The sequence below is a fragment of the Mustela putorius genome, unplaced genomic scaffold, assembly GCF_011764305.1.
Source record: "Mustela putorius furo isolate JIRA1106 unplaced genomic scaffold, ASM1176430v1.1 tig00001012_pilon_pilon_pilon, whole genome shotgun sequence".
Classification (NCBI taxonomy): domain Eukaryota; kingdom Metazoa; phylum Chordata; class Mammalia; order Carnivora; family Mustelidae; genus Mustela; species Mustela putorius.
In genome coordinates, this window is record NW_025421531.1 from 5,328,822 (window position 1) to 5,344,897 (window position 16,076).

Here is a 16,076-nt window from a genome sequence, read left to right on the forward strand (position 1 = left end):
CAGTTCAGTTTCTCAGGACTTGGGCCTCATCCCAGTCTCACGCCTCACATGGAGCTGGCTGGTTCCTGTTAGCATTTCAGTGTACCCCTCACAGTGAGCATTTGCTGCTGCCAAGAACTCATGAAACTGGATTCCCATTTGGCCCCTTCTGATCAGACCCTGCTGGATCACTTTGCTGGCTTGGAAACAGACCGTGGTTGTGCCACGTCTCTTGGACTGGTGTATCGCCACACAGGGAAGGCTGCGTCTGGTCCATAGATTCTGATTCGGTGACCTGCTGCACCCCCCGGAGCGTGATGCAACTATCTTTAATCTGGAATTCTAGGTAATGCTAATTCCCTTTACAGAATAGTTCCATATAGCTCGGACCTGGTCTAAACAAAATAAAGACATCTTATCAAGCAAGGAGACTTTCAGAGAACTTTATCTACCTTTCAAAGTCTTCCAAGTTCTCCGAGAATATTCTAGAAGATCACATGGTTTTATTTGCTCCGAACCTTAGCTCAAGCCAGAGGTGATTTGACAGATTTATGACCAGGCCATTTTCAAATTTGATCTGGCTAGCTTTGACTGGCCCTCCAAAGAATGTTCTGCCTTGGAGCAGGTCCATCTGATCCAACATAGTTACACAAATGGGTAAAGTTCTTGCAAACAGTCCATCAACTCACCATAGAGAAAAACAACCCATCAAATCTTTAGTTGTGGTTCAGGGTACTGCTATATTCAAAGCTATTTTCACTGAGACCTTCTGCCTGAAAGAAAATACTTGTTAGATCTGTGTGTTATGAAGTCTTAGGCTAGTGACATTCAAAACTGTGAACATTCAGTTTTTATTTATTAGTGGAGTTTTAATCTTTTCAAACTCCCCTTTTCTAAGCTGATAATAATCTCTGTTAATCAAAATGCATGCAGAAACACAATTTATGAGGTGGTCATTATTCTTTCTTGCGATAGAAAATTAGCCAACAACTGTTTAACAGAACCACACAACCAGCAATAACTTTGAAATATAGTTAATAACAAACGTATGCATGATTTTCCACTATCTTGCTTATTTCCAATGATAAGAATCACTGTAATTGTCTGACATTAAGATTTGTGTTTGTTCCTTGCTGGCATGTGCAAAAGAAATAAAACAGTATTCCCCGCACTTAATATTTTAATTGCTTTGATCTTTTCAATATATTTTGGAAATAAATCACTTACTTTGGTCTCATCTACTAATAAAAAGTTATTATCACCTCAACTCCTCTTTTGGCAAATAAATATGGAATCCATTGAAAATCTACTATGTACAAGTCACCAGGCTTAGTTAAGAGAACCCTAAAGCAGAGCTGTTCAAGACTTTTCTATTAAGCTATGAAGATCTTTTCATTAAGTTACAAAATCTTTCTTATTTTGAAAATAGATGAAGTAGTGACTGCTGTTGGTTGAGTTGGTGGGAGAAGGCCCAGAATCTGCCATGGGCTATTCCCCTAATGTCCAAACACTCAGGCTACTATGGAGCACAGTTTGAAAACTACAGCCTGAGAGGCAAGGTGTAATTTCAACCCTGAGGGGGGCCACCTTAATAGCAGTAACCCACATTTTATTGATTCTTCTTGTCACATGCATAGTAAAGACCTCCTATTTCAATGAAGTCCCATTCAGACTTCACGGAGATGGATCACATGACTGAATGGGGACAGCGTTATTGCAGTTAACACAAAGATTCCCCCAGGTTCATCCCCTTTCCTCTGGGTCCAGCTCTAGCCAAGGTCCTCTTCCATATGGGGGCATAAGAGTGCTACTCTTGCTTCAAGTTCTCACAGAGAGTCCTTTTGGAAGACCAGTCCTCTAGCTCTGTCTCAGAACCTTTTCTGTAGAGCTCAGACCAGGCTAAGGTGCCAGATAGGGAAAAAAATTCTATGCTGGGCTTTGATTTCAACCCCACAGTCATCATGAAACGTCCTCCTTTCTCTTTCAGCCCCATCCAACAAACCTGCAAATCGACTGTTCCTGTCCACTCACTAGTTTGGGTATATTCTTTGACACGGGTGAACCTCAATTTGGACTCAAGGCGGAATTCATCGGATTATGTAATTTCTAAGCAAGTCCCATAGCTGCTATCCTGCTTTTTATTCGAAGGACACCATGGACTTGCTCAAGCAACAGCTCTGAGCCGAGCCCTAGGGGAGCCATGTGCTCTGTCAAAGAGATAGTTTCAGCAAATGCATCAATCCTTTGGCGCTTGGAATGAATGTGCTACCCAAAGGGCAGCTACTGTCTTGATCATACTTCCTGGAAAACTACGAAGAAAAACAAACAAACTAGCCAACCACAAAAGCTATTTCCTGGCTCTTCTAGCAATTCTGACTCTTTTGAGTGGTTGTTTTTTATTATCCCTTTCTTTGGGGAACAAATTAAGGTTGTGTATTTATTTCTGCAACACTAAGAAATACAAAGAGAAAGCCTCCCAAAAGGATGATCCTGTTTCCCATTCCAGATATTTGCCAACAACCACATGAAAAGGAAAAATAAACTTGAAGGCATTGTGCAATAGATTTGCCCTTTAATATTGTTTATAATTCCATTTTTATTTTAAATTCACATGAGGTATGACCCTCCCCAAAGCCATTACCCAGCCCAACCCCCCACCTCCACAAAAAAATGAGCCATCATTGTTTATCTAGTATAGGTACCTAGCCATCATTGTTTACCTAGTGTTTCTGTTTTGTACAAGTTCCCATTCTAGGTTTCTCGAAGTGGCACATATCTGATTTTCCTTGAGGTCTATGTGATTTGGTCCAAATCTAAGGGATTTTCTATGGTGACTTGTGTTTGTCCAATGCCATGATCATCCCTGTCTCTCTGAGACTGTGTGTGATACAAATTGAACTGAGATGTTGTCACATATACTAGACTGTCAGGGACAGAAACTCTGCCTATGCCTCCTTGCCTGGTCTAGCCTAGCCCTGGTCTTCATGCCCATACCCAGGACAGATACATAGACAAATTTCAGTAAGTCAGAGTCTCCTGCTTAGCACCTCCTCCTAAGGTCTGGAGGCTGGCTTGTGTGAGTGGATTAGAAGGAACAAACTAGGGGCACCTGGGTGGCTCAACTGGTTGAGCCTCTGCCTTCGGCTCAGGTCATGATCCCAGGGTCCTGGGATCGAGTCCTGCATCAGGCTCTCTGCTCCATGGGGAGCCTGGTTCCTCCTTCTCTCTCTCTGCCTGCCTCTCTGCCTACTTGTGATCTTTGTCTGTTAATGAACTAACTAAATAAATAAAAGGTTGGGGGGGAGAAGGAACAAACCTGGGCTATCAATACCACAGGTCTTTGAGCCTTTCCTGTGCTACCTAGTTGCAGACCACTGCTCTATTCTTCCTGGTGGGTGGTCCCTGGGATTTCCAGGAGATTGACCATAGACCAGATGGTAATGGAAACCACTTAGCCCACATGTTTCCTCAGGAGATACTGCCCCCATCAGCATGCACCAGTCAATCCCAGAGCTTAGGGGAAAGATCTCCTTGGGATAAAAGGACTTTCTAAAGAAAGCGGCAAGAGAACCTTGGAACCCTGAAGGCAGCAAACCCTACTGTACTGGAAGACTTCAGTGTCCGTTTCCTAGGGTGGGAGGAAATTTTGAATGACCCTGAACATTCTCTTTAGTTGTATGACTCTTTGGTTTTCAGTGACCACATCAACCTTGGGAGCAAACCTCAAAGAGTTGGAAGAGAAATTCAACTGATCCCAAGTGAGAGAATCAGAGACACGACAGGGAGAGACACCAAGGACCTCGCTGTATGTCTATGTCTCTGTGGAATGTGAGGCTGTTTTTCTAGGATCATTGGGCAGCTCCTCTCCTTCCTAAGCTCTCTGGGTCACCACAGGCTGTTGTCTCTCTCTACCATTTCTGTGCTCATAGTTGCCCTGAGCCATGTTCTCAAAGGATCAAAGTTCCTTCCCTTCCTCATTCTGCTCATTGAATTAGAAGACCTACTATGCTGTTTCCCCAGGCACCTAACTGCTAAGACTGACTTTTATGTTTCTGGACCTTATATGTATCTGTACACAAGGGCTGAGGCATCTCTGTGTCTATCTTGGTCCATCTCAGTCAGCTCAGGTTGCTTTAACTAAATACCACAGACTGGGTGGCTTAAATAACTATTCCTCACAGTTCTGGAGGTTGGTTAAGTCAAAAACCAGAGTGCTAGCATACTTGGGTTCTGGTGAGAGCTCCTTTTCTGGCATGCATACAGCTGCCTTCTTGTTGTGTCCTCACAGGACTCTGTTTTCTTCCTCTTCTCAGAAAGACACTACCCTCATCGTGGGCCCTATATGTGTGACCTCATCTAAACCTTCCCAAGGCCCTAATGCCTAACACCATCGCTTTGGGGGTTAGGGTTTCTAGGGCTGGTTTCAGTTAGTGGCTCCTTAGTGTCCAACATTTTCAGATTCTTCCAAAGCACCATTCTTAAGTAATCTTTCTTTGGCCAATAGCCTCTTCTGCCAGTGCCCTCCCATAGGTGTTATTGTGCTAAAAGAACTCATTTCCAAGGTGAGGAAGAGATGAGAAAAGGCAATGAAGTTTCCTTCATTCATCTCAGATGGTCTGAGAAATACACATAGGTTACTTTGCTACAGCTATTGTAATAAATTACCCCAAACTTGGTGGCTTAAAACAATAGAAATTCATTCTCTCATAAATCTAGAGGCCAGAAGTCCAAAAACAGGGTGTTAGCAAAGCTGATTCTTCCAGGAAGCTCTTTTCCATGCCTTTCTCCTAGCTTCTGGTGGCTGCTCATAATCCTTGGCATTCTTTGGTTTGTAGACACATCACTCTGATCTCTGCATTTGTCTTCATCGCACTTTCTTCTCTGTATGTCTTCTCCCCTAAAATGTCTATAAAGACACTTGTCGTTAGATTCAGGGAACACCTTGATTAAAGATGATCTCCTCTCAAGATCCTTGACTTAATTACATCTGCAAAGATCCTTTTTCCAAATAAGGTCACGTTCACAGGTCCTAGGCAGATGTATCTTTCAGGGAGGAGGGAGATTACCATTTAACCAATGTAATAACACGTAAAGGAAAATCAAGTGAATCCATATAAGAAAGGCAACTCACACCTCTATAACACCCGGGGAACAGAGAATATAGACAAGTTGAGAACTGGGAGACAAGATAGTGGCTTATAGTCTAACTTCTGTGATCTTGGGCACGATCCTCCCTTTTGTAGGCCTGATTTCTACAACTCTAAAATGAGAAGATGGATTAAATGAGCTCTTCTGGTGCTGTTGTTCTATGATTCCATGTGAATAGTCTCTTTTCTAATTAGCTCTCATCTGTGCTTGTGCACACACACGCATGCAGGCACGCAAAGCATATGCCGCCCTCTTGCAGATCAAGCCAGACAACTCCCAGACCTTTCGGTGATTTCCACACTGACTAGAATTTGTACTTTCTCAAGGGGGAAGTCTGGAAGCTAGCTTCCATTGTGTCATGTTTGACTTGGCTAGAGAAATAAATTTGGCAGTGCTAAAAAATGCCACACCTTTGTATTCTGAGTTTTTTCCACAATCTTCTTGGTATTCCGGATCTTGAAACACTTTTCTTACTTTCCATTGGAGTGTTTCGGTCGTCGTTCCTCAGCATCCCACTGCTCTTCCTGCCTCAGGAGGGGACCACATCTCAGATGGTCTGTCCCAGTCCTGGCAAATTATTTAAAAAGTGGGTGAGAGTTAAAGAGGAGAGGCTTGGAAATTCCACGGCATTGTCTCTTCACAGAACTCCTGATGGCATAATGACCAAGTACTGGAAATCACATTGCAACTTTACTCTAATTTTGGTGGATTAACTGTATCTTATGATCCCATACTTCTACACGGGAGGGCCAGGCAAAGGAAGGGTACAGTTGTGGAATCACAGAATAACAGAGCTAGAGAAACTGTATGCAGTCTTTATTATGTGTATGAGCTTTGTGAAAATATAAGTTATGTGAGAGTGTGAGGTCGTTAGTCTTGTTCACAGCTGTATCCTCAGCCCTAGTTGGGCTGTGGCATGTAGTAGGCACTCATTAAATTTCTGATCACAAATGGAAATGAAAGTGCAAATCAGATTCTTAGAAGAGGGCAGGTCTCGTGCACATTCTCACCCCCGGTTCGTTTTCAGTAGGCTGAAATGTTAGTAGGCTAACACTTTCTCTGCCCAACAACTGATGATCTAAAAATGACTGAAGGTATTAAGGGAGTTCTGCTCCTTATTAACTCCCAGTTCCTTGTATGAATCCCCATGAATAACTCACGACGTCACTGTCCTGTAAATTTAGGTATTGGTATATTGGTTTTTCTTACACTTCTGTCTTTGCCTCTCCGTTCTGCGCACTGAGCACCCCTTAAACACACACACACAACACCCCACACGCCGCACACCACACATCTGCTCCACCAGAGTGGCTGGCGGGGGAGGGTCTGGTCTCCCGCCACCAGCCGGGCACCTACACTAAACAAACAAGGTCTTGTGAGGCCACCTAGTGGACCCTCTTCGTCACTGCAGTCCCTCGTAGCTTCTGGAAGAGCTGAGGGAAACTGCAGGCCGCCGCCGCTCGGAAGACCGCCCCTTCCTCAAGAAGCCTGCGACCCGCGGTGGAAGGTGAGCCGGGCGAGAACCGAGGGTGAGCGCGAGGGCGGGCCCGGCCCTGTCGCGGCCCCACTTCCGCTGGGCCGGGTGGCCGAAGGCTGCGGGCGTGAGGCCGGGCGGCCCGGCTGCAGACGAAGGAAGTGATGTCATGGCCGCCTCCTCAGAGCCGCCTTGGACCGGAGGGGTGGGGGTGGGGAGAGTGGACGAGCGCCAGGGCCAGACGCGCTGCCCTTGTCTCCCGAGGGAAGCCTGCCTTTGAGAGCCTTGTTTACCAGAGGCCCCTCGCCTCCGTTTTGAACCCTCCACTGGAGTCCTGGGCAGAATTGTCCCCTGGGGGGAGAAACTCCCGTTGGAGGACACAGAAGAGGAGCGGCAGAATGGTGACGGGAGACGGCGGCCCGCGGAAGCCGGCCGCCCCTGGGCAGCGCGGTGGGCGGGAGGAGGGGGTGGGACCGCAGCGTCCCACGAGGCTCGCGGGGGGAGGCTCCCTGGAACCTCCCCGCAGGTCCCCGGTGCTCAGAGGTCTCTGGGTCCGGGACCCCAGGGAGGAGGGGGCCCTGGGAGACAGGAGTAAAGGATCCGCCCTGACCGGACACCATTACCAACACCTCCCTCCAGTTTTATACACCGGCTTGCGGGGGCTGAAATGGCAGTGCCGTTGCGTGACATCGCCTTTCCTTCGCTAATTTTATGTGTTCACCTACAAAAAAAAAAAAAAAAAAGAAAGAAAGAAAGAAAAATGCAACGTGCACCAATTGGAAATGATCTTTAGCCCTGGTTCCTACCTTTACCCAGAACAGCTCTGTGTAAGCTTTTCTCCCGTGCCTGCAAATTCTGCTTATAAAGCCTTAGGTTTCCGGGCGCCCGGGGGGCTCAGTGGGTTAAGCCTCTGCCTTCTGCTCAGGTCATGATCCCAGGGTCCTGGGATCGAGTCCCGCATCGAGCTCTCTGCTCAGCAGGGAGCCTGCTTCCTCCTCTCTCTCTGCCTGCCTCTCTGCCTGCTTGTCATCTCTCAAATAAATAAATGTCAAATAAATAAAATTAAAAAAAAAAAAAAAGCCTTAGGTTTCTCCCCTTAAACAGAACTTGTCCTCAAGCCCGCGGTCCGTGCTCGTCCGCACCCACTCCGGTTGCCAGATGCGGGACTCCGGCGGAGGCCTGGGATCGTGACTTGAACCCAAGGCTGACGCTTAACGGGCTGAGCCGTGCAGACATTCCAATCTCAGCCACTTCTGGTTTTGGTTTTGTTTTGTTTTGTTTTTTGATCCATATACAACACTAGCTGTGGGGGTTAATAATTCAAAAATAAGCTTTGTTTTCTGGTTCTCTGGGCAGGTCTTGTTTTCTACATAGTTGTATATTGCTTAGTCCTTTATATTATGGTAAGAATAACATCACATAATAAAAATAGGTGATTTTTAAAATTATTTTTAAAATTTTTACTTAAATTCCAGTTCGTGAACACAGTGTGATATTACTTACAGCTGTACCATTTAGTGACTCAACACTTAACTATAACACCCGCTGCTTGTCACAAGAACTGCCCTCAATAATCCCCAACACCTATTTCACCACGCCCTCCGCCCACCTTCCTTCTGGTAGCTATGAATCTGTTCTCTATGGTTAAGAGTCCATTTCTTTATGTTGTTTTGTTTTTAAAGATTTTTATTTATTTATTTGATAGAGAGAGACACAGTGAGAGAGGAACACAGGCAGGGGGAGTGGGAGAGGGAGAGGCAGGCTTCCTGCCCAGCAGGAAGCCAGATGCGGGGCTCCAACGCAGGACCCTGGATCATGACCTGAACCAAAGGCAGACGCCTAATGACTGAGCCACCCAAGCACCATACAAGTCCATTTTGTAGGGCATCTGGGTGGCAGTCAGTTAAGTGTCTGCCTTGGCTCAGGTCATGATCCTGGGGTTCTGGAATTGAGCCCTGCTTCTCCCTCTGCCCGTTCCCCTGCTTATTTTTTCTCTCTCTGTCAAATGAATAAATGAAATCTTTAAAATAAATAAATAAGAGCCTGTTTCTTGGTTTGCCTCACTCTTTTTTCCCTATGATTATTTGTTTTGTTTCTTAAGTTCCACATATGAGTGAAATCAAATGGTATTTTACTCTGATGGACTTATTTTGCTTAGCATAGTACTCTTGTTCAATCTATGTTGTTACAAATGGCAAGATATCATTCTTTTTAATGGCTAAGTAATATTCCATTACACACACACACACACACACACACATATTTATTTATATATACCAAATCTTTATTCATTCATCAGTCGATGGACATTTGGGCTGTTTCCATAATTTGGCTATGGTAAATAATGCTGCTATAAACATGGAGGTACATGTATCCTTTTGAATTAGTAGTTCTGTATTCTTTTTTTTTTTTTAAGATTTTTTATTTATTTATTTGACAGAGAGAGATGACAAGCAGGCAGAGAGGCAGGCAGAGAGAGAGGAGGAAGCAGGCCCCCTGCCGAGCCGAGAGCCTGATGCAGGGCTTGATCCCAGGACCCCGGGATCATGACCTGAACCGAAGGCAGAGGCTTAACCCACTGAGCCACCCAGGCGCCCCAGAAGTTCTGTATTCTTTGGGTAAATACGTAGTAGTGCAATTGCTGGGTAGAAGTGTAGTTCTATTTTTAACTTTCTGAGGAGTCTCTATACTGTTTTCCAATTCTGTTTTAGAACATGGTCTCTTTTGGGTAGCTATTCAGGAATTTCCTTCTCTTGATTCCCTTATTTCTTTCAGTCTCTGCAGCTGCAGAGGACATGTGTCTGGAGGGTGGAACTTATGCATCATTCTGGTTTGGGGAGGAAGGAGGTGTCCAGTCCATCTTGACTCTCTGTCCACACCAGCTTCCGTTGAGGGGTTATTCTTCCTCCACGTCCCATTGTCCTGATGTGCCAAGTGTCCACCATTACACCCCCTTGCCTTTATTCTCATGGTCCAGACTCCATTTCTTTCAGTTTGCTTTGGCTAACACTTTCTGCCAAACCACGAAGGCTCAGCGCCTCTTATCCATCCTTCTTGGTGGCCACAGTAAATTTCTGGCCTTTTCCCATTTTGCCATGATACCTATGGCTCTGCACAGCCACCCTAGACTGTGGCTGCTCTGCTCTTCCAACACCCTTCTGGATGTGGCAATTCTCTGGGAGCCATTGTCTTCCCTGGGACATTCTGAGAGGAGAGACATGTGTGCCCTCTGCTATGACATCCCTGGTGATGTGCAAATTTCAATGACTGTGACTACAATAGAAAACAGAGTTCACATCATGGCAAAGGACTTGCACATAGCACAAGTGAAACAATGGCTTCATGAAACAAAACTTAGCATGAATCCTTGCAGTGTACTTTGGTATTTTCTATTCCATTCCCTTTCATCTCTTTTAATGCCAGTGTTAACCCGGTCAATAAATCAATTTTATGATCCAAGAGTAAGTCTCAACCCGCAATTTGAAAAACACCATCCTCATAGTGGGTTTCTATTGTTCACTTCCCCTGGGGGATTTGGCTCATGGGGTGGGTGTTGGGCCCCAAACCAAAAATCAGGAAACTGTTCCACACACATTTTTGCTCTTTCTCAAAATGCACAGCTTTCAGAATAAAAGAAAGTCCTGTCTTTCAAGATGTTGTCTCTACTATGAGTTTAAAATAAATCCATTCAGACATTCAACAGACTTTTTATTCTCTGCTTTATCTACTCAGTCTGAGAACAATGTGTACAGAATATGACAGAGTGGTAGAGGAAATAATGAGTATAAAGAAGCACTAGGAAATAAAACCTCACTGAATATTTCCAAACATTCTGTGTTCTATTGGTAATATTAATAATAATAACTAATAATGATTCAGTGCATATTATGGGTCAGGCACTATGCTTAGTATTTCACATTAATTATTTCAGTTAATCATTATAGCTTATCTATGATCTGGTACCATTATTATCCCCATTTTATAAAAAGGAAACAAAAATGAATCTGAATTTGACTCTGCTCCTTCCCTGCACACTTGAAAACTGTTTCTCATGTTCATTTCTTTCTTTGTGTTTACTCCTCTATAAAATGAGGGAGGAGGACTAGATTGTATCTTTCAGCTCCAAAAGGGCTCAACCACCTGGTCAAAAGCATGGCTGCTTTTTACTCCTTTTGAAAAGTAATGGTCTTATGTGCTTTTGACTTGCACATGATCCCTTCTGCTGCTTAGTCACTCCCCATCCAGGGCCCCCTAAACCCTAAAACTCAAGGTTATCCACAACATTTTCCCAAACTAAAAGGGACTGGGAGTCCTTCCTAGTTCTTAGCAGCCTGCAGGTCCTTTATAGAAATGACTATAGTAATTTCTCTTTATTTTTTCTTTCTCTCTCTTTTTTTTTTTTTTAAAGATTTTATTTATTTATTTGACAAAGAGAGATCACAAGTAGGCAGGAGGCAGGCAGAGAGAGGGGAGGGGAAGCAGGCTCCCCGCTGAGCAGAGAGCCTGATGCGGGCTCAATCCCAGGACCCTGGGATCATGACCTGAGCCGAAGGCAGAGGCTTTAACCCACTGAGCTACCCAGGGGTCCCTCTCTTTATTTTTTCTAAAACACACATCTATAAAAGGAAGAAAAAGCATAATGCAAGCAAAAGACAATTGCAAACTAATATTTTTCCTAATTTGGTTAGTGTGTTCAGCAAATACATTTGTTGAATATTTATTGAATACATGGACACTATTCTTTTTCTTTTTTTTTTTTTTTAAAAGATGTATGTATTTATTTTAGAGAGAGCGAGAGAACAAGGGGAGGGAAGCAGACCCCCACTGAGTGAGGAGTTCAGTATGGGGCTCCATCTCGGGACCATGAAATCATGACCTGAGCCAAAACCAAGAGTCAGATATTTAACCAACTGAGCCACCCAGGCTCCCCTGTAGGCACTATTCCACATACTAGTAGTGGTGAATAAGACAGATCAAACTCTTGCCCTTCTGGGCGCCTGGGTGGCTGAGTTGGTTAAGCATCCAACTCTTGATTTTGGCTCAGGTCATGATCTCAGGGTTGTGAGATCAAGCCCTTCATTGGGCTCCTCACTGGGCATGGAGCCTAATTAAGATTTTCCCTCTCTCTCTGCCCCTCCCCCTTTGAAACCCTGTGCCCAAAACAAAAACTCTGCCCTTCTGGAGTTTATATTCCAGAGGGGGCTGGCTTCAGGGGAGGGCCGACTCTGATGGGCACTTTTCAACCTTCTTTTAAAAATCACACCTCCCAGTAAGAAGTGCTTTTTGCACAGCAATGAAGTACGTGCTTTCTCCCCCTGCCTTGCTCTACACAACAGAATCATAAGTATTGTAGAACAGCACTTACTCTTCTTACATATAAAAAGCTAAAAATATAAATTATTGTTATCAATACTTGAATGCAACATAGAAAAAAATTCCCAAATAAGTAATGCAAATCAAGAGTTAGGCAAGATTTTATTTAATGCAATGGCGTCCAGAACACACAAGGACAAATACTTTGTGCATAAACTCATGAGCCTCTTTCTGTCATTTTAGTCATTTTTAAAGGTTGAAAATCCTTGATCTTACAAATAGTTTATTGCCAGTTGTAATAATAGCAATGCATTCTTGTTACCTAACAATGGAAATTCTTCTTTAATCTTACTCTAAAAAATGATGCATTTAATGTCTTGTGATTATCCTTTAGTGCAAATGAAGAACTCAGCAGCAATAATTCATTTGTCTTTTTAGGGCTCCAAGTTTGGGTGAATTATTGATTCAGTGTTTCAAAAAGAAAATGATTCTTTCACTGGAAAAATTTTTCATAATTTTATAATTTCTCTTCTGGAAAATAATGATTGCAAATTTACAACTGAGGAGCCAAATATAACAATATCCTTAACTTTATTTCAGTTCCTGTCCTTACTAGTAATGTCTTCTTCAATGTGTCGCAACACTACTGGGAACAAATAGGAGCTAGGGTGATTACTTTTAAGTCTTTCTTGCTGTAACAAAATGTCTTTTGGAATCCTGGATGTTTGACTTGCTTAATTACATTGTTTTCTCTCTGTAGTTATAAATATAAGTTCATTAAAAATACAGTATCATCAGTCAAATATACCAATTTAAAATCCCAAACATCATCTTCGAAAATGAGATTGTTTGCCAAATGAGATTGCTTTTCAACGAGAAAAATGTTATTGTTATTTCTGAGTTTATTCACTCTGCTTAATATTTCCCTTTAGGTACCCTTAGGACAATCAGTGGGATTCAGTATGCTTCAGCATGACTGTCTGGTTTGCACCAAATGGAACAAAACACATCGATATTCTGTTCAATGAGTTTTCTTTAATGAATTTAACAAATTTCACCATGTTTTTTTTTCTAACACTTTCATGAAATTCAGCAGAATTATTTCTAGAGATGCTAAGTTGAATTCCTATTGATGCTGATTTCTAAGCACAAGTGTTTTTAGTAGCTTCTAACAGTATTTTAATAGCTTTGTTATGCTTTCTAGCCATATCTGCTGGCTCTGTCACTCGTCATTCCTTGATATCTATGAGGCATTTTTCCAGTTTTGTAAATATAGCTGATCCAGTGTGTGTGAGGTTAAATTTAAACACACACACACACGCCCCTTGTCATCTTGCAAAAACTAGAAAAATTGAATAACTCATAGAATCCATCCATACTCTTTCTGGGATGGATCACAAGTTCGATACTGGATTTTAACCACATGGGAAGCACAGCGTTAGAAGTTTCTGCAGTAGCACAGATTTAACTAGAAATAGTATTCTACCAAAGAGTTGTATATTTTACTCGTTAGTTTAGCATTAAAAATCATAGATATAATGGGCGCCTGGGTGGCTCAGTGGGTTAAAGCCTCTGCCTTCGGCTCAGGTCATGATCCCAGGGTCCTGGGATCCAGGCCCGCATCGGGCTCTCTGCTCAGCAGGGAGCCTGCTTCCTTCTCTTTTTCTGCCTGCCTCTCTGCCTACTTGTGATCTCTGTCTGTCAAATAAATAAATAAAAATCTTAAAAAAAATCATAGATATCAAATCTAGTCATTTTAGATGAGTAATTTTTCAACATCTGGATGAGCTACTCTTTTGCTGAGTAGTATGCAACTAAATCTCATTATCAGTCTGTAGAGCTACTGAGAAATTGTGCCAGTAATTTTTTGTCCAAAATGTTTGAGGGGTTTGTTGACAAGTCCATGGTGCTGTGTTTCTGACTGATTTTAAAGGTGTCATTACAAAATAACTGACAAAAATGACAAATATTGGTATTTGTCACTTTTGTTAGATTTTACACAATGAAAACATTTTATTTTTTATTATCATTATTTTTTAAAGTAGGCTCTATGTTCAGTGTGGAGCCCAAGGTGAGGCTGCTTCTTAAAACTAAAAACACTGAGATCAAAACCTGATCTGAGATCAAGGGTCAGACCCCTAATTGACACCATGCAGATGCCCTTGAAAAAAAATATTTCAAATGTTCTTCTTTATAAAGTCTTGCATCTTCTTTTTAGCATGCTCCTCCAGTGAAGCTGAAGCTTACTATTTTCTCACCATTGTTGCTATTTGTAGTTCTACATATCTGGAGGTTGAACTTAGGCATCCCTCTAATTTTCACTTCATCATCCTTTTCTAACAGTAGGAAGTCCCCTGAAAGGAGAATTCATGCTAATTTCATGAAATGTACATTTTTTTTTTTTAAGATTTTATTTATTTATCAGAGAGAGAGGGGAGAGAGAGTGAGCACAGGCAGACAGAATGGCAGGCAGAGGCAGAGGGAGAAGCAGGCTCCCCGCTGAGCAAGGAGCCCGACGTGGGACTCGATCCCAGGACGCTGGGATCATGACCTGAGCCGAAGGCAGCTGCCTAACCAACTGAGCCACCCAGGCGTCCCATGAAATGTACATTTGATACAAACCTGAAACATATCTTACTTGTTAATATCTTTTCAGAAGAAAATGCTTTATAATGAAGTGATTGATATTAATGTAAAATAGAAACTCTGTTAATTGTCCTGTAACGGTAATAGTCAACTTCACATCATATACCAGAAAATTAAATGAGAGTTAGTTAGAAGATAGAATTTTATCGTATTAGTCAGCTAATATTTGTCATAGCCTTCCATTATCTTTCTCAGTTTTCCTCCCTAATTGGATGCAGTATTTCTGACAAAGTTCACAATTCTTTTTTAAAATGAGTTTTACTATTTTTTTTTCCTAGAGTTTTATTTATTTATTTGACAGAGACAGACACAGCGAGAGCGGGAACACAAGCAGGGGGAGTGGGACAGGGAGAAGCAGGCTTCTTGTAGAGCAGGGAGCCTGATGTGGGGCATCATCCCAGAACCCTGGGACCATGACTTGAGCCAAAGGCTTAGCTTTGCTTAGCTAGACTGAGCCACCCAGTTGCCTCAAAGTTCACAATTCTTAATAAAAATTCAGTGATATGTTTTCCTATTTTCTTAAAAAAATTTTCTTTTAAAGATTTTATTTATTTACTTGAGAGAGATCACAAGTACGCAGAGAGGCGGGGGGAGGGGGATGCAGGCTCCCCACCGAGCAGAGAGCCCGATGCAGACCTCGATCCCAGGACCCCGGGACCATGACCTGACCCGAAGGCAGAGGCCCTGACCACTGAGCCACCCAGGTGCCCCTTCTTTTTTTTTTTTAATTTAAATAAAATATTTATTTATTTGAGAGGGGAGAGAGGGAGTGCCCAAGTGCGGGGAGGGGCAGCAGGAGAGGGAGCCGGGAGCTCCCACTGAGCAGGGGACCTGACATGGGGCTTGATTCCAGGATCCTGGATCATGACCTGAGCTGAAGGCAGACGGTTAACTGACTTGAGCTAAACAGGCACCCCCTCTCCTATTTTCTGTTCTGTTCTATCATATTCTATGCTCTATTCTGCTCTACTCTGTTACATTTTGTTTAAAAAAATTAAGTTGGTGTAACCCATTAGCTTTAGTTTATAATAAATTATGTGTTGCAAGTAGTCTGAATAATGCTAACTTAGATAATAAATATGTTTTAAAAAAACCAAGAGATGTTCAGAGAGTTGTAGAGTTATAGAAAAATATAAAAAGAATAATGCAATGGAATGGAAAGTGTCTGGGCAGGGGTTAATTTTCCCAAGGTGATCAGGGAAGTCTTCTTGGAGAAGGTGATGTTGAACCGTGTCTGCCTTGTTTAGCCTACTGATATGACTGCATTCTTGAGTATATATGGGTAGTTTGAACTATATGCTTTCAAAAGTGCTTATTATTTGCTAGTTGTTTTGTATGTACTTGGTAAATCCTCAGCTAGGCTGCAAATTCCTGCAAGACAAGTCTTTTTTTTTTTTTTTTTCCCCATTAAAAAAAAAATCTCTCCTAATATTTGGTTTTGTGCTAGGGATCAAGTAGGTGTTGGACATATAAATGCAAGTTCAGTGTTGACTACTGAGGATCACCGTGAACCAGT

The 16,076-nt window shown here is 42.7% G+C and overlaps 1 protein-coding gene across 1 annotated transcript in view; it reads left to right on the plus strand.

The window, feature by feature from the left end:
* The first annotated feature begins 6,562 nt into the window (after positions 1–6,562).
* Positions 6,563–16,076, plus strand: part of HHAT (hedgehog acyltransferase) — a 339,661-nt gene continuing 330,147 nt past the window's right edge. Inside the window, exon 1 of the mRNA XM_013047215.2 lies at positions 6,563–6,634. The gene's annotated coding sequence lies outside the window, so the exon portion shown is untranslated. The remainder of the gene's footprint in view (positions 6,635–16,076) is intronic.